Raw genomic sequence first — 20,077 nt, 5'->3', positions numbered from 1 at the left:
GTGAGATCCTGTTTCCAGGTAAAAAATAAGGTAGGGCTGGGAGTATAGCTGAAAGGTAGAATGTCCCTCCATTTGATTCCAAGCAACAAAACAAAACAAAGAAATAAGCAAAAATATCAAAGAACAAATAAACAAAAAGAATTAAAACCATAAGCGGAGAAGGAAAGCATTTAGAATGGATTCAAGGAGGTGGTTAGGAGAGCCACTCCAAACCTGCTGACTACGGCCTCAAAACACCTGGTACATGTTAAGTTGGGTCCTGCACTCATGTGACTTTGTGTCACATGACCTCTGCAGGGCAAGGGAGGGGCTGAAACCCCCGCGAGAATTGGGCGTTCCCGCGAGTAAACCCTCATCTCGCGAGATGCATGCCTTTAAAAGGAGAGCCCGCGTCCTCAAGCTTCGGACAGGCGCGCGGGCCCCACGGTGCCTTGCCCTGATCCCCGGGAGAGCCGTGCCATTAAAACTTTACATGCCACGTGTACCGGACCTCTCTCGTGTTTTTCACACTCCGCCGTATGCACATTATTTTTATTTTACTCGCATTTAATTTTTTATTTTACTTATCATTTGGTGCCGAACCGGGAGAACTCTTGGGTCCCTCCCCATTTTTTTTTCCTTTTTTTTTTTTTTTTCTGTTTTCTCTTTTTATTTTTACTCTCTTTTTGAGCCCCGGACTCTCCGATCCGCCAGCAGCTGACTGTGAGGTCCCACATCAGCGCTCCGCTTGCAGGCGTTGCTCCCACCACTGCCGCTTGGACTTCCTAAAACCGCCGTTCCCGCCTGCCCACGCCGCCCGCCGCTGGAATGGGACCGCGCCGCCCGCGGACTGCGCCACACCGCGCGCCTATGTCTTCTCCGCGCCTGGCGTTGCTTAGACCCGCCTGCCGGGGCCGCCTGCCTCCTCCATCTAGGCGGCCACCACTCTGCTAAACAGCCCCCAGCCCGCGCTCCAGCTGGTTCCTCCACTCGGACTTGCGCCCTGGCGCCCTTCACCCTGTGCCTGCCCACCCCTGCTGCCTGGGCCTGGTCATTCCGGTAAGCAGCCACATGGGATTACTGGGGGGGGGGTCGCCAGCTTTGGCCCGCCATCTTGAACACGTGGAATCACTGGGGGGCCGCCATCTTGGCCCCACCATCTTTAACCCCTCCCACCCATGGCCTCACTGGAGGCCTCGCCATCCTTAACCCCTCCCACCTCATGGCCTCACTGGAGGCCTCGCCATCCTTAACCCCTCCCACCTCATGGCCTCACTGGAGGCCTCGCCATCCTTAACCCCTCCCACCTCATGGCCTCACTGGAGGCCTCGCCATCCTTAACCCCTCCCACCTCATGGCCTCACTGGAGGCCTCGCCATCTTTAACCCCTCCCACCTCATGGCCTCACTGGAGGCCTTGCCATCCTTAACCCCTCCCACCTCATGGCCTCACTGGAGGCCTCACCATCTTTAACCCCTCCCACCTCATGGCCTCACTGGAGGCCTTGCCATCCTTAACCCCTCCCACCTCATGGCCTCACTGGAGGCCTCACAATCTTTAATCCCTCCCACTTTCCACTCCTAACCAATCCTAGGAGTCGGCGGCCATCTTTCCGGCCCGAGCCAGGCAGCTTGGCACTTGCTCTGCCTGCCAACCGCCTGCGCGGGCCAGGACTTCTGCCTGCCGCTTGGACCTCCTAAAGCACTGTTCCAGCTTGGTTCTCCGGTCACCGCCGGGACCTCTGGCCGGTTTGCCCCACCCGCCCCGAGCCAGGCTCACTGGCGGTGCTCCTCGGGGCCCAGCCTCAGCCTCTGGCGCGTGCCTGGAAGCCATTTTGTCTCCACGCCACGGGCCCGGCAAGCCACGCCGCCTGCGCGCCCCCACTGATCCCGCCAGCCGCCAGTGCCGTCCACACCAGCCACCGGCATCCGCGCGCCCTGCCTCCACCACGCCCCCAGCAGCTTCTCAGCGCTTCTGTCGCAGCCAGCGCTGGCTGGCAACACTTCACTCTGGTAAACTGCCTCCTTCCCTTGGTTAGCGGGTTCCGGACTTGGGTCTTCCGGTCCACTGGGACCCAAAAATCCAAGCGCTTGGTGACCCATTGTCCCCCGGTCCACTGGGACCACGCTGCGGATGACCAGGTCATCCTCCGGTTTTGAGAAGGAATGAAGACGTTCTTCCCTATCTCTTAACCTCTGTTTCCGAACGATTGAGCAGGGAAATCGGGGACGCCCATTTCCTGTTCTTCGTTTCCGCCCGCGAACCAATTATGGGGAGTCGAACCTTTATACTAGCAGATGCCCTGAGAGCCTGTCTGCCTTGATATGAGTTGGGAAATAGGTTGCGGTGGCCCAGGAATAGTTAGGAACTTTTATAAGTGGTCTGGTATCCCTCCAAATGCTCTCCCCCATCAGCTTCCATTTATTTTCCCGCCAGCTGCCATTTTGTGATGGCGCATAGTCGCTGCCTGGTGATGTCACAGTCGCCATCTTGGCCCGCGAAAGACTGCAATTTTGCTGGGTGGCTCGCGTGGGCGTGCCCTAGGTGCTGTGGGAAACGCTGGGCCGGGGCTGGGGCGACACTCTCTGTCTGCCCGTGCGGAGTCCGCGTTGCCATTCTTGCTGGACACCCATCTCGGGACGTGCTCTTTGTGAGTATAGGTCCGTCGCAGCTGACAGAACCTTAACATAGCATCTAAGTTTTAATTCCAGAGAGAAACAGGCAGAAATGGAGCATACACTCCGACTTTGCCAAAAAGCAGATCCCTGGTAGCTGCCCTTCGGCTGGCAGTGGCGGCTCAGCCCCCCGGAGCGCCACCTAGGTGTGGAGGACTGCAACAACAACTACCTCCAGGAGCCTGCCTCAAGTGGGGCAAAGCCACGCCTACCAATCAGACTGCTCGGCATGTGGCCAGGAGGGCCACTGGAACAGTGCCCTTGGAAAAGGCCCTTGCCTGTTCAAGCCTCCTCAAGCGCACATCACTAAGCTGTCCAGGGTAACCTCCAATTCGCACTGCAGCTATGCACCCACCTGCACCCCCTTCTGGGGGACTGAACTCCCGACTCCTCCCGGCCTGGGGCCCCTGACGACGCCCCTTGACAGCAGGAAGAAGCTAGAGGGTCCAATCGTCATCCATTATCCCTACCATCAAAAGGCCGGAATGTTAAGTTGGGTCCTGCACTCATGTGACTTTGTGTCACATGACCTCTGCAGGGCAAGGGAGGGGCTGAAACCCCCGCGAGAATTGGGCGTTCCCGCGAGTAAACCCTCATCTCGCGAGATGCATGCCTTTAAAAGGAGAGCCCGCGTCCTCAAGCTTCGGACAGGCGCGCGGGCCCCACGGTGCCTCGCCCTGATCCCCGGGAGAGCCGTGCCATTAAAACTTTACATGCCACGTGTACCGGACCTCTCTCGTGTTTTTCACACTCCGCCGTATGCACATTATTTTTATTTTACTCGCATTTAATTTTTTATTTTACTTATCAGTACATAAAACAGTAGGCCTTGGAGGTAGAAGACCCCTGGTTTCAATTTCCAGTAAAACACACGCACGCATTGGTACAGAAAGGTGAAGTGCTTTTTCCCAAGTCATCCAGCTAGTGAGAGGTATCGGTGGGATTTGAGCCCACAAGAGTCTGCCTAGGGCTTGTGTGCTCTACCACTTGACTATACTGTAAGTGATTAGGAATGTGAAGAAGCAGGATGGTGTAACACCCTGGGGCTGAAAGCTGCTTTAAATTGGGTTGGGGGTGCTGAGCGTGGTGGAGCACGCTTGTAATCCCAGTACTTGGGAGACTGAGACAGGAGAATCTCAAGTTCAAGGACAGCCTCAAAAATTTAAGGGAAGATCCTGTTTCAAAGTAAATAAATGAATAAATAAATAAATAAATAAAAGGGCTGGATGATATCTCAGAGGTAGTATGCTGCTGAGTTTAATCCCTAGTACCAAAAAAAAAAAAAAAAGCAAAACAGTGTGGGGAAAGAGAGCTCTTTGAGAAGGTGCCTTTTGAGCGTGTAGACAAGGAGGAGACCTCCATGACTAAGCGCTGACACCATGCTGTGCTCTGAAAGCTGAGGGCAGAGGTGGTAGGCTGTAAGATGCTAAGACTTTCAAGGAACAGGAAGACTGCTGGTGAGGCAGGAGTAGTGTGTAAGGGTGTGCACAGGCACAGTCAAACAGACTGGGAGGTGTGGAAGGCTCGACCCTCAGCACCACCAAGCCAGGGGTCTGGATTCTCTGGTGCGATGGAAGTTACTTGGAGACTCAGAAGCAGGGAAGTAACCAGAGCCACCTGGATTCCACAAGGAGCACTCCAGCTGCTCCTTGAGAACAGCAGGCCTTTCAGGCGGCTGCTGCAGTAGTCCAGAGGAGAGATGATGGTGGCCTGGAGTGGCAATTTAGCAGCCAGTGTAGATAAAGGAACACCCTAAGTGTAGAGATAACACCTACCCATAGTTGTGAAGAGACCTTAAAAGAATCAATAAAATTCCCTCTTCTTACGTGTAGCTTGAGTCAAGCAATGAACTTTTCCATTTTATAGAGTTGCCTTAAATTATTTTATTAAAGTCTTCTAAATATATGCACAGCAAAATCATTGCTTAAGAAATCTTAGTTTTTCTTACTTGAAAAAAATTACCCAAAATGCTGTGTGCTCTACCACATGAGGTAGACTTCTTCATCCTAGACAAGCAGAACCCTGGCTCAACACTCATCATATTTGGTCATACAAAAGGCAGTGTGGTAGGCCGGGCGTGGTGGCGCACGCTTGTAATTCCCGCGTTTGGGAGGTGGAGACAGGAGGATTGCGCAGGTTCGAAGCCAGCCGCGCTGGTGTAAGAGACCCTGTTTCAAAAATATAAAATAGGTCTGGGAGTGTAGCCCGGAGGTAGAAGGGCTTCCAGGAATCCCAGTACCACACACACACACACACACACACACACACACACACACACACAAAGGCAGTGTGGTAGGTGACGATGTGATGGAAGAGATGGTCCCTTTCCCCACCCAAAGTATGTGCACCTGTATACACTGTAGTCAAAAGAAGTCAATTAAGTGGATTTTTTGAAATATGTACAACGTTTAGAGATACAGCACATAGGAAGGCAGGATTCTGTTCTGGAAGAGTGAGCAGAAAGATCCATGAAACGGGTGATAACTGAACAGATTCTGAAGCTGGAAAGGAGTGTGCAGGCAGGTAATAGATAAGATTGTTGCAAGCAGTGAGAAGAGCATAGACCAATGTCCTAGAGTGCAATGTGAGCACAGAATTGTAAGAAGTTCCTGTGTTCTGGAGCATCAAGGGCAGTAAGATTTTTAACCTGGAGAGTTAGCAGAAGCCACATGATACAGGCTTTATGCATTATGCTGACACTGGACATTATTCTGTAGGCCATGAGGAGGCATGGAAGGGTTTGTATTAGATCATCCTGGCAGCCATGCAGGGGGTATGTCACAGGGGAAACTATTGGGAAGATGTTACTTCTGAGATATCTGAGAGAGAGACAGACAGACAGAGAGACAGAGAGAGCGAGAGAGAGCGAGAGAGCTAGCTTGAACTCCTCAGGTGATGACAGCATAAACAAAGTCAAAAGACACCTAAAAAGTAGAATCAAAAGTCCTTGAAGGAGAGGGCTAAGGAATAGTCAAGAATTCTCTGGTGCCTTATAGAAGCAGCTGGGAGGATAGTGTTGATTTGCAGAGATAGAAAAGAGAGTAAAAAGTTTAAGGGAAAACAATAAATTCTATCTAGAATATTTAGGCTTGAAATACCAATAAAATTCACCCCCCCCTCTCAGTATTGAGAATTGTACCCAGGAGCATTCAACCTCCAATATATACCTGAAGCCCTTTTTATTTTGAAACAGAGTCTTGCTAAATTTCTGGGCTGGCCTTGAACCTGCAATCCTACTGTCTCAGGCTCCCAAGTACTGAGATTACAGGTGTGTGGCACCACACCTGGCTTCAATGAAACATTTAAATAACAATAGTGATGATATCCTAGAAACAAAGTCAGGTGCTCTTGGGAGAGTTATAAGCTCAGTGTTGGATATTGTGGCACATGCCTGTAAGAAGTACGCAGTAACAAAAAGGACCTATTTCAAAATAAAAAGGGCTGGGGGTGTGGTTCAGAGGTAGAATGCACCTGGGTTCAATTCCCAATACCAAGCACATGAGAGAGAGCTAGAGAGAGAGGAAGAAGTGAAGGAGGAGGAGGAGGAGGAGGAGGAGGAGGAGGAGGAGGAGGAGGAGGAGGAGGAGGAAGAGGAGAAAAGGAGAGAGAAATGACAAAAGGAGGCCAAGTAAAAGTGGCCAGGAGTTAGCTGGGCGTGATGGCACAGGCTTGTAATCACAGTATTTGGGAGGCTGAGACAGAAGGATTCTGCAGGTTTGAGGACAGACTCAGCAAGTAGTAAGACGCTCATCAACCTGGCAAGACCCTGTTTCCAAATAAAGAATGAAAAGTAGGGCTGGGGTTGTAGCTCATAGGTAGAATGTTCCTGAGTTCATTCCCTAGTAATACACACACACACACACACACACACACACACACACACACACACACGGCCAGGAGTGGCCAGGTGTAATCCCAACTATTTGGGAGGCTGAAGCAGGAGAATCACAAGTTCAAGGCCAGCCTCAGCAACTTAGCAAGGGGGAGGGACATAATATAGTTCAGTGGAAGAATACTCCATGTTTTAAACCCCAGTACAACATGGATGAATCAACAAAATGGAAGTAGTCAGAGGGTTTTATCTGACGTACATAAATGGAGGAGTGATTGATAGGCAAGGACGTCATCGAGAAGTTCAATTGGTATAATTTACTAACTGAATTTTAAAAAGCAGTAGGGGATGGAGTCAATAATGACTTCGAAATCTCTAGTTTGGATAATTTCATTAAGTGATATAAAAATATTGAAGAAAAAGCAGGTTTGTGGGGAAGAGGATGAATTCAGTCCTGTAATGGACTCAGGGTAAAGTACCCTAACAGGGACATCCAGAAGGTCCTGGAATTCAAAGGTTAATGTTTAGGAAGAGAAGGGATGATAGATGTACTGGGAATAACAAGGATAGGTCACCTGAGCATGATGCACTAAGCCGTGGCTATAAAATATAAAAGACAAAGCTCATGATACGAGTATAGTACAAATGATACATCATAGATTAAGCCACTGACAAAAAGCATTAAGCCATCAGCACAAAGTATGTGAGTATAAAATAAAATAGACGAGTACAAAGTCTAAGAGGCCCTTAAAGAGGTTTTTTATTTACCTAGAATTACACTTTGCAACATTATTAGGAATGTGGTCTAAATGCAATGTAAACATTTGATTAAAGTCTCAGTAAGTACACAGTATGTTCAAAGATAACTAGTTGTGACTTCCAGCATGTATAATGTGTGTGCCTAATTTCCATATCACTCTCTGCTGATTCTGGTTTGAAGTTCATTCTTGATCTTGCCAATCATGATAGTATTACACTTGCTTAAGACAGGAACTCTTGGCTTGGGTTCAAAGAGCAAAAGGAGGTTTGTCTTTTTCTTACATCCATCATTCTAATTTCACCAGCAGTTCAGTTAAGGAAATACTTGAGGGCTGGGGGTGGAGCTCAGTGGTAGAGCACTTGTCCAGAGGCCCTTGATTCAATCTTCATTACTAGAAAGTAAAAGAAAAGGGAAAAGAAATAGAATTATTACAGATGTAGTTAGTTAAGATAAAGTTTTACTAGAGGAAGATGGATCCTATCCAGTATGACTGAATGCCTTATAAGAGAAGAAGAGACACAAAGATTGACAGTTGGGTGCGGTAGTGCATGCCTACAATCCCAGTGCTTGGGAGGATGAGACAGGAGAATTGCAGGTTTGAAGCCGGCATCAGCAACTTAGTGAGACCATCAGCAACTTAACAAAACCTTGTTTCAAAATAAAAAATAAAAAAGAGTTTGGCAGGGGAGTGGTGAGTTGGCCTGGGCCACCCTCCCCCTCATGCCATTTTGGCATGGGGCTGTAACTATTTTCTGTATTTCTATCTTTTTAATAAACTTCTTTAAATCTTCAGCAACTGTCAAAAAAAAAAGAGCTTGGGATATAGGTAGGAGATAGAACACCTATAGGTTCAATCCCTAGTACCATAAACAGAACAAAACAAAAATAAGTGCCTTAGAGTAATTGATTATTAAAAATGCCCAGAGGCCTAAATTCTTGGGCCAAGCACTCAGGATGACATTTCAATTTTAATGACTGGATATATTAAAAATAAATGAAGTAGTGGGGTACAGTAGCACACACCAATAATTCTAGTTACTTGAGAGGCTGAGGCTTGAACATCACAAGTCCAAGGCCAGCCTGAGCAACTTAGCAAGACTTTGTCTGGCTAAGACAAAAGGGGGCTGGGGATGTAACTCAGTGGTAAGGGTAATCCCCAACTCCTCCCCTCCCACGCTAATAAAATAAGATAAATCAAGTGAGCTATTTATTCAGTTTGGGTTTTCTTGCCTCTTGACAAATTTTGAATTTTCTTTTGTTTTAAAGTACTAGGAATTGAACCCAGGGATATTCTACCTCTGAGTTACATCCCTGGCCCTATTTTTTTTTTTACTTATTTATTTATTTATTTGGTGGTACTGGGGTTCCTGGAAACCCTTCTACCTCTGGGCTACACTCCCAGACCTATTTTTATACTTTTTTCTTTGGAAACAGGGTGTCCTAAGCCAGCGCGGCTGGCTTCAAACCTGCATGATCCTCTTGTCTCCGCCTTCCAAGCGAGGGGATTACAAGTGTGCACCACCACCCCCGGCGCAATTTACTTATTTTGAAATATGGTTTCACTAAGTTACAGAGAGCCTTGCTAAATTGCTGATACTTAATTATGATTCTTAAGTACAGAATTACAGGTGTACACTACCACACCTGGTGCCTCTTTTAAAATTTTTTTTATTGGTTACATTATAATTTCACATTATATTGGAGTACAGAATATCAAAAAATTACATGCATACAACTCTTGTTACCCTACTCACCAGGTCCCCTCTCCTCCCTTGCCCTCACCCCACAAATCTTTAAGATTAAAATTGACAATTTTGTATATATTCATAGCATTATTTCTACAACTGCATTCTCTATGTTTTCATTCCCCTTTCTCTAATCCTCCTGATGCCTCTTGATTTTCAAATGCTTATCTTGGGAAAGAGCATTGGTTAGCTCTGTTGGGTGCTGCTTTTCTTAGGTCCTTATTGTATTATCAGTAAGTTGTTCTTTAAAAAAAAATTGAATACAAAGCCAAGCATGGTGGCACATGCTTGTAATCCCAATACTTGGGAGGCTAAAACAGGAGGATCACATGCTTGAAGCCAGTCTTGGCAATTTAGCAAGGCTTTCTGCAACTTAGGGAGACTCTTTTTCCAAATAAGAAATAAAATCAGACTGGAGGCGTAGCTCAGAAATAGAATGCCCCTAGGTTCCGTCCCCTGTACCACCAGTAAGTAAATAAATAAATAAAGTAAGTAAGTAAGTAAGTAAGTAAGTAAGTAAGTAAGTAAGTAAGTAAGTAAATGCAAAGTTAAGGTTACTATAGTGTCCTCCCTGAGCCTTAGATGTATAGCTGACATTCAACAAGTCTAATACTTAGAACTGAAAGGATGGCCATGGGAAAAGAAGATCATTACTCCTCCTCCATAGATGAATATCACAAGGCAAAGAATTTTACATCATATAATAGTTAAAATAGCTGTTTACTAAATTCAAATCTGAATTTGTGTATGTGTAGGCATGGAGAGTGAGCTTCGGATATTCCCTCTATGACAGATCACATTGAAATATCCAAATCTATTCTTATTTTCACTTCTTAAAGTACTGGGGACTAAAAAGCAAGAAAAAATTAAAATGTGTAAGTTTTTTTGTACATAAAAAGAGCCATTAAGGGAAGCACTTTATAGTTTATTCAGCAAGTTATAATGTCAAGGATCCTGGAAAAGTGAGTCAGCTATTGTAACATTATATCATGTGAGCATTATTTTAGGATGCTTTTGGGGGGGGCTTGAATTTAACTGAGATTTGATAATTTCCTACACTAGTATGACAGATTTTTGATACATTTGCTCAACATTTAAAATTTATATTATTTTGAGCTTTATACTAATATAAAGATCCAATAACAAAAATAAGTGCAATTTATTTTCATGAAGCAGGAAATAAAGCAAGTAAACACACAGGTGGGAAAATGTTTAACCTTACCAATAGTCAAGGAATGCAAAATACAACTTTCAAACCTGGTGCAGTGGTGCACGCCTGTAACCACAGTACTGAGAAGGCTGAAAAAGGAGGATCACAGGTTTGAAGCTAGCCTCAGCAATTTAGCAAGACCCTGTTTCAAATTTTAAAAAATGGGGGCTGGGAGTGTATCTTGGGAATAAATTATCCCTGGTTTCAAATTCCCCGTACACACACACACACACACACACACACACACACACACACAAAGCTTCAGGATCCTATTTTTTTCCCAAAAAATTATAAAGATAGGTCATGCAAATGGGAAAGTGGGTTTTCACTTTCATTTATAAATGATACTGTAATATAAGTCTTTTGTAGAAACATATTCCTTAATAAAATTATTTATTTATTTTAACCTAGGGCCTTGTCCATGCTAAGTATGCACTCTGCTATGGAGCTACACTTCCAGCTTGCTTAGCATTTTAAATTCTTTGTGTATTCATCTATAAAATAATGATGTGGATCCAGTACCTCCTAGAGCATTTCTTTCTTTTTGCACTGGGGATTGAACCCAAGGATGTTCTCTCTCTGGACTACACCTCCAGCCCTATTATTATTATTACTATTATTACTAATTTCTTTTGGAACAAGGTCTTGATAAGTTGCCGAGGCTGACCTCAAAGCTGCAGTCCTGCCAGGCGTGGTGGCGCACGCTCCTAATCCCAGCATTTGGGAGGCTGAGACAGCAGGATCACACAGGTTCGAAGCCAGCCTCAGATACTTATTGAGGCTCTCAGCAACTTAGTGAGACCCTGTTTCCAAATAAAATATAAAATAGGTCTGGGAGTATAGTCTGGAGGTAGAAAGCCTCTGGGTTCCACCCTCAGTACCACTGGAAGAAAAAAAAGAAATAAAGAATGCAAATACAAATACAGGTTGAAGTTTTTTTGTGTGTTTTGTTTTTTGGTACTGGGGATTAAACCCAGGGGCATTCTACCTCCACGCTATACCCTCAGCCCTTTTGTTTTGTTTTGAAACAAGTTCTCTCTAGGTTGCTGAGAATTGCATTATATTTCTGAGGATGGCCTCGAGCCTGTGATCCTCCTGTCTCAGCCTCTCAAGTGTTGGGGTTATAGGTTGTGCTACCATACCCGGCTGGTTAAAGGTATTTTAAAAAGGCTCTAAGAATGTACTTTTATAAGAAAAAAAATAAATGCTGCAATAAAGAAGTAATCATATTAGAGAAAAAATAAGAAACAAATTATAGTAGTAGCTCAATAGGTGACAAAAGTTAAACCCTCAAAATGTATTATTTGTCAAGAAATGGTATCATTGCAAAAAAAAAAATAATAAAGAGTAGTTAAACCTCATGTTCTAAAGTTACTTATTGGTCCAAAAGTAAGTCTTCCTTTCTTTAGGTAGAATGAATCACTAAGCGTTTGCAATACTTGAAACTCATTCCAAATTGTAAAGCAGGGCTTAACTTTATAAATGGAATTACCAGATTAATTCTGTAATCCGTGGTAAAGATCTCAGCATATAATTAATGCAGTTGTATCCTTTGTACTCTTACTAATGAAGAAGAGTCATACTTCACAAGCGAGCCTGAAAAGCATTCACATACTGAGTTCTTAAATTTGCATATGACAGTTTATTTCTATTAAATCTCATTGACGGGTAAGATTTTTGATCAGCTACTTCACATTAACTGCATGTCACTACAAACTTTCCCATTATCTTTTATAATAACTTTTTTCTATTTGTTATCATAAGATCTTATCATTTTCCAGCCTTTCTGAGTCATGCATTCTTTTTTCCTCAAGGCCTAAATTGAGTTGATAGGAACCAATCCTTTAATTCTAGAACCAACTGAGACCAGAGGATCACATTTCATGGACAGCCTCAGATACTTAGTGACGTCCTCCGCAAGAACCAAATTTTGTTTTGAAGACTCCTAGTATGCCAAAAGATGATTCGTTTCCTAGATATTTCTTGCTGAACAAAATATGCTCTCCATTTTAGGATAAGCTTTTGTTCCAGTCAGGTCATAAATTGCTCTAAGTGTCAGAATGTGTGAAGAAACTCAACCCTAAAGCTATCTTTAAGACCAACATATCTACCAGTATTACAAGCCGCTGAGGCTGACCTCGAGCCTGTGATTCTCCTGTCCCAGCCTACCACATATTAGGATTACAGGCGTGTGCCACTGTGCCTGGGTATACTTAGAAATTTTTTTTTATTTTTATTGGTGCACTGTATTCATACATCATAGTGGGATACAAACTTTTGTAAACATACATGCACACATCGCCCAGTCAGCCCTCACCCGATCCCCACCCCATTCTCTCCCCATCCCTCCTTCCCATGCTTTGCTTAGTGGTTGACATCTAGTATTATAGCAATTTATCCAAAATTAAAAATGATAATTTCACATAACAGTTTCATTTGTCTGATACCAAGCTTTTGACGACTTAAAGATAACATTTCAATATTTCTTTTTGCTTTCTTTCTTACCAGAGCATATTTTTTTCTGTTTTTTTTTTTAGGTGAAACTATCATATATTTATATATTTATTTTTCAGAAAAAAAAATCTATCCTAATATGGAATATGGACTCTAGATACCCAAAACAATCTTGAAAAAGAACAAAGCTAGAAGATATATATTTTCTGATTTCAAACCATATAAAGCTACAATAATTGAAACAGTGTAGTACTGTTCTAAAGGCAGATATATAAACCATTGGAGTTAAATACAAGCCTAGAGCTAAATTCTTCCCTATATTGTCAAGTTATTTTTGACAAGGTTTCCACGAACATTTGGTGGTAGAAATAATAATCTTTTAACTAAATATTGTTGAAAAATAATAATTACATGGAAAATAATAAAATTGGACCCTTACCTAATCGCATATACAAGTATTAACTCAAAATAGATAAAAGACCTAAATATAAGGCTTAAGAGACCCTGTTTCAAAAATATAAAATAGGTCTGGGAGCGTAGCCAGGAGGTAGAAGGGCTTCCAGGAACCCCAGTACCACCAATAATAATAATAATAATAATAATAATAATAATAATAAATATTAACTCAAAATAGATAAAAGACCTAAATATAAATCTTAAGACTATAAACTTTTAGGAGAAAATCTGGGTCATAAAACCTCACAACATTGAAATTGGCAGTGATTTCTTGGATATGATTTCAATGGCACAGGCAACAGAAGAGTATACAAACTCCCTAAAAAATAAAAAAAAATTGTATATCCAAAGACAATGTAAACAGAGTTAACAGTTACTAATAGAATGGGATAAAATATTTCCAAATGCTCTATCTGAAGGTATATTAATATTCCAACTAGAAATCCTAAAAATTAACAACAATGAAGGCAAACAATACCATTTAGAGATAGGTAAAAGACTAACATAAATAATGAATCTCCACAGATAACCAATCTTAGTTGTCTGTTGGATGGAAAATCTTGTTTCTCTGGTTCTGGTGTGTGTTACCTATTTCTTCTTTGTAGTTAATCTCTTTGAGTATTTTCTCTAGTGCTGGTTTTGAAGACATAAATTCCTTCAGTTTCTGTTTGTCATGGAAGCTTCTTATTTCTCCATCTAATTTGATAGAAAGTTTTGCTGGGTAGGAAATTTTTGGCTGGAAGTTGTTTTCTTTCAGAGTTTGGAATATGTTACTCCATGCCCTTCTGGCTCTCATGACTTGGTTTGGGAAGTCTGGAGTGATTCTAATTGGTTTGCCTCTGAATGTCACTTGGCCCTTTGTTTTTGTTGCCTTTAAGATTCTCTGCTTGGCTTCCACATTGGTCATTTTGACAATTATGTGGCGTGGGGATCCTCTTCTCCGATCCTGTCTAAAGGGAGTTCTATAAGTTTCCTGGATCTGTGTATCAACCTCTTGCTCTATGTTTGGAAAATTTTCTGCTATTACTTCCTTGAAGAGATTGTTGATCCCTTTGGTTTCACTTTCTTTTCCCTCCTCTATTCCAATTAGCTTCCAATTAGAAGGTTAGCTCTCTTAAAATGGGCCCATATTTCTTCAATGTCAGATTCCTGCTGTTGGATATTTTTTCCTAGATTAGAAACTATGCGTTCATTTTTGGAATGATCATCTTCTAAGAGTGAGATTCTGTTCTCCATGTGGTCTAATCAGTTGTTCATGCTTTGAATTGAGGCATTTATTTCATTAATTGCATCCTTTATCTCTTTTTGGCTCTCTCTGAATTCTTTTCGAAGCACCTTTCTTATTTCTACAGTTATTTTCCTGATTTGATCTTCTAGAAATCTCTGATTTTCTGTTTTATCGGGTTCTGATGTTGTGGGGTTGTGGGCATTCATTGCTCCAGTGTTATTCCTCTTTCCCATGATTTAGGAAGTTTGTGCCTTCTCTGGGTTCTTCCCTTGGGTCACTATGACTTCGCTTAAGGTGCTTTGAATCTCGAGTCTGTAGTATCTCTGACCCCACTACTCCTTTACTGGGTTGTATCACAGAGTCTCCGACCCAGGGAGTCGATAGAGGCTGCTTTAGACTATGGGGGGTGCCAGGTTGCACGTTCTCCTATGGTGTGATATCTCTGCCAGCACCACTCCCCCACTGGGTCAAGTCCCAGGGAGTACAGTACTGGGATTTCTCCTCTGTGGCCCGCAATTTGACTCACTGTTCTTGAGTACGCAGATGTAGCTGTACTGGACTCGGTGAATTCACTGCTGCTGCCGCCGGTGGCAATATGACGCCGCTGCCACGCCCTCGGCCGTGAGGCTGGTGTATTTTTTCTTCTCTGGTTTTGAGTTCCACTCTGAGTCCCTGCAGCGTGTGCTGAGCTCAGCCACTGGGAGCTTTAGATGCTCTCTGTGCTGAAAGATCCTGCCTGGCTGTTCCGCAGCGGCTCACCTCGGCTTGCTGTAGCCGTCCGGTGAATTTGCCGCTGCCGCTGGCAGTATGGCGCTGCTGCCACATCCTCGGGCGTGAGGCCGGTGTATCTCCTCTGTGGCTCTGAGCTCTATTCTCAGTCTGCTTTCTCTCTGGAGCCTGGTGATTTTTTTGTTTCTCTGGTGATGGTGTTTTCTGGCTATGAAAGGCGCTGATTTTGTGGTAATGGAGATTGGTTGTTAGCGGGGCTCTTAAACCCCGCTTTTCTCGGTCGCCATCTTCCTGGAAGTCTCCAGAAATTTTATATTGCTCGGTGTTTATCTTTTTCTGTCTAATTTCTGGTCAGTACATTCTGTAATGAAATGATGAGAACTGTGCCCCCTGTCTCTCCAGTTTCAGTCACTAGTATTCCTGTGTTCTACTATCTAGATTCTGATAATTGGACACTCTTTCTGGTGTATATCTCCATTTACTTAATACAATTCTTTTTTTTTTTTTTTGGTGGGTTTTGGGGATGGAACCCTGAGGCATTTGACCTCTGAGCTACACCCTTGCCCTATTTTTTTTTTTATTCTTTATTTTGAAACAAGGTCTCACTAAGTTGCCGAGAGCCTCACTAAGTAGCTGAGGCTGTCTGCAAACTGCGATCCTCAAGTCTCAGCCTCCCGAATGCTGGGATTACAAGCGCGTGCCACCATGCCCGGCTCTTTTTTTTTTTTTTTTTTTTTTTTTTGGTGGTACTGGGGTTCCTGGAAGCCCTTCTACCTCTGGGCTACACTCCCAGACATATTTTATATTTTTATTTGGAAATAGGGTCTCTTAAGCCAGCTCAGCTGGCTTCGAACCTGCGCAATCCTCCTGTCTCCGCCTCCGAAGCGTGGGGATTACAAGCGTGCGCCACCACGCCCGGCTTAATTAATACAATTCTGTAAGACTAATGCAATGAAAATTATTTGTATCCAATGGTGTGTGTGTGTGTGTGTGTGTGTGTGTGTGTGTGTATGTGTGTGTGATAATAGGGCTTGAACTCAGGGACACTCTACCTCTGAACTACACCCGCCCCCCCCAGCTCTACTTTATTCTTGAAACAGGGTCTAAGTTGTGGAGAGCCTCACAAGTTGTTGAGACTAGCACCACGAACCTGCATTCCTGCAGTCTCAGCCTCCTAAGTACTGGGATTACAAGCATGGGCCACCATGCCTGGCTTGTATCCAGAAGAGAACATGAAGGTTTAACTAAATTAAGTGATTTGCCTGACATCTCAGAATTAACAGCATCAGAGCTTGAACCCACTGTTCTAATGATAAATCCTAGTCTCACAACAATATAGTCTCCCCATCAAACTGCTTATTTGTGTGTGTGTGTGTGTGTGTGTGTGTGTGTGTGTGTGTGTGTTTGTGTGCATGTGTGTGTGATACTAGGGATTGAATCCAAGTGCATTCTACCTCCAAGTTACACCCCCAGCCCTTTTATTTTTTTGTTTTGAGACAGTCTCACTAGATTGCTGAGAGTCTTGATACATTGCTGAGGCTATCCTCGAAACGGCAATCCTCCTGGATTACAAGAGTTCACCACCATAACCAGCTTTGTAATTTTTATTTTAAAAGCAAAATTAAGAATATTTCCTTTACATTTTCTCACTCTTTAGGAAAGAATGAGAATTTTCCCCATTCTTCCTTCATAAAAAAAAAAAAAATTCAGCCAGGTATGGTGCATACACTTGTAATTTCAGCATTTGGGAGGCTGAGACAGAAGGATCGCAGTTCTCAGACAGCCTCAGCAACTCAATGAGACCCTGTTTCAAAATAAAGACTAAAAAACAGGGATGAGGATATAACTCAGAGACAGAATGTCCCTGAGCCAAGTATCGCAAAAAAAAAAAAAAAAAAAATTCTTTCTTTCTAGATTTGCAACACACTGGGCATGGTGGTACACACCTGTAATTCTAGTCCTTGGGAGGCTGAGACTTAAACCTGAGTGTTGCAGGTTTAAGACCATCCTCAGCAACTAGATTTGCGATATCTCCAACATGGAAATCCAGTTAGAATAGTGGTAGAATTTGCATATGTTATATGTGGTATTAAAGAAAGATATTGGTACAGAGAAGTATTCTGATTGCTTCAGAAATCACACTTATCACACCTAAAAGTGAAGTCAGAATCTTTATTAGAAGTGTCTTTCATGGAAGTGCTGGGCTACAGACTGTAATTAACTTAGAAGATAATGATACAACATCCTTTATTTTTTAGAGGGCAGTCTCTATACTACAAAAAAATATGCAGCCAGGTGTGCTGACATATGCCTACATATGGAAGGCTGAGCAGAAGGATCATAGTTCAAGGCCATCCTCAGCAATTCAGCTAGACTATCAGTAAGTTACTGAAAACCTGTTTCAAAAGAAAAAATAAAAAGGGCTGGGGGCATAGGTCAGAGGTAGAATGCCCCTGGGTTCAATCCTCAATACCAAAATATAAATAAAAATTAAAAATATAAATCTCAACTGGGAGTGGATAGAAGACTGAGACAGGAGGATTACAAGTTCAAGGCCAACCTAGGAAATTTATTAAGACCCTATCTCAAAATAAAAATAAAAAGGCTGAGGGTGTCGCTCAGTTTTAGAACTCCCCTGGGCTCAATCCCCAGTACCCACCCATGCATCCATTTTTCTCTCTTTCTTTCTTTCTTTCTTTCTTTCTTTCTTTCTTTCTTTCTTTCTTTCTTTCTTTCTTTCTTTCTTTCTTTCTTTCTTTCTTTCGTACTGGAGATGGAATCCAGGGGCATTCTACTTCTGAGCTAGACTCCCAACCTGATTTTTTGTTCTTTAATTTGAAACAGGTTCTCGGTGAGTTGCAAATGGCCTAAGTAGCTGAGGCTATCCATAAACCATGATCCTCCCGTCTCAGCCTCCTGAATGCTGGGATTACAAGCGTGCACCACCACACCCAGATCCATGCATCCATTCTATACACCACAATTTTTAAGATATTTTATTGACTTATAATAATTATTTATAGTTATAAAATACAATATAATATTTTGGTACATATATATAATGTACAATAATCATTTGTACAATTCAAGTTCAATTAACACTTGAAACATTTATAATTTCTTTGTGTTGGAAACATTAAAAATTTCTTTCTACTATTTATTTGGAAACATGCAAAAAATTATTCTAAACTAAACACCCCATTGTGATATAGAAAACTAGAACTTATTCCTCCTAACTATAATTTTTGTACTCAATAAACAACTTTATCTCTTCCCTCCCACCACCATAATACTTCCCAGTCTCTGGTAACCACTTTTCTAATCTTTGCTTTTATAAGATTAACATATTTAGCTTCTACATATAAACAGGAACACTCAGTATTTGCTTTCCTTTGCCTGGCTTATTTCACTGAACATAATGTTCTCTAGGCTTATCAATATTGCCACAGATGACAGAAAGGTTCTGATTTTTTATGATTAGATCATTTTTTTTTGGGTGGTACTGGGGGTGGAACCCAGGGGTTTTATGGTGGTACTAGGGGTGGAACCCAGGGGCTTTTCTACTTACGGGCTATACTCCCAGATCTGTTTCATACTTTGTTTGGAAACATGGTCTCACTAAGCTGCTGAGAGCCTCACTAAGTAGCTGAGGCTGGCTTGGAACCTGTGTGACCACAGTTTTTGTTAGCATGTTGCTTTCTAAGTATTCTTTAAGAAATAGAGCCATAAGGCCGGGCGTGGTGGCGCACGCTTGTAATCACCGCGCTTGGGAGGCAGAGACAGGAGGATCACACAGGTTCGAAGCCAGCCACGGACGCTGGCTTAGGAGACCCTGTTTCCAAATAAAATTGTAAAAATAGGTCTGGGAGTGTAGCCTGGAGGTAGAAGGGCTTCCAGGAACCCCAGTACCACCAAAAAAAAAAAAAAAAAAGAAATAGAGCCATCGTAGTAGTGCATGTCTATAATATAACCCCAGTATTTGAGAGGCCAAGGCAGAAGGATTGCAGTCTTGAGGCCAGCCTCAGTAAATTAGCAAGACTCAGCAACCTAGAGACCCTGTTTTAAAATAAGAAGAGAAAAGCTGAGGGTGTATCTTGGAGGTAGAATGAATGATTCTATATTCTATCCCCATTAAAAAACAACTTTAAACTTAGTTTATTCTCTATGTTAAGAAGTTATAATTAGGGATGGGAGTATAGCTCAGTGATAGTATGCTTACCCAAGCACGATCAAGGCTCTTGGTATGACCCTCAGTGTGCCACAAGAGGAAAGGAGGAGTACAAGAGACAGCTTGGCGTATTGGTGCACACCTGTTAGCTTATGTTTGAGACACTGATACAGAAGGATGGCAAGTTTAAAGTAGCCTCAGTGACAGCAAGACTCTCAGCAACTTAGTGAAACCCTGTTTCAAAACAAAAAGTAAAATGGGCTGGAGGTGTAGCTCAAAGGTAGAATGCCCCTGGGCTCAGTCTCTAGTATCAAAAAAAAAGGTGTGGTGGTACATGCCTGCAATTTCAGTATTTGAGAAGCTGATACAGGAGGATTGCAAGTTCCAGGACAACCTCAGCAACTTAGTGAGACAGTTTCAAATTAAAAAATAAAAATAGGGCTCGGCGGAGTGGGGGGGGGGGGTTAGTCCCAAGGTAGAATGCCTCTGGGTTCAACCTCCAGTACCAAAAAAAACAAAAAATAGTACAATAGAGAATTGTGATACATAGCACAAAATGAATATACAGACTGAATATGATAAATATTTTTGTTAATATTTTCAAATATGATAAACACAATACTGAGTCATCTCTAAAAACTTACAATTTCAGAATATCATTATTTAAAAAGGAAGCTTAGAGGGTGTACTCATTCGAGTCACCACTCCATGCCAGTCTGGTATGGAGCTGTACCTATCCTCTGTATTGCTATCTTTTAATAAACTTCTTTAAATCTTCAAAATAATAAATAAATAAAAGGAAGCTTAGAGCTGGGCAAAGTATCACACACCTGTAATTCCA

The sequence above is a fragment of the Muscardinus avellanarius genome (genome assembly GCF_963383645.1).
Source record: "Muscardinus avellanarius genome assembly, chromosome: 5".
Classification (NCBI taxonomy): Eukaryota; Metazoa; Chordata; class Mammalia; order Rodentia; family Gliridae; genus Muscardinus; species Muscardinus avellanarius.
This window is presented reverse-complemented; position numbering follows the sequence as displayed.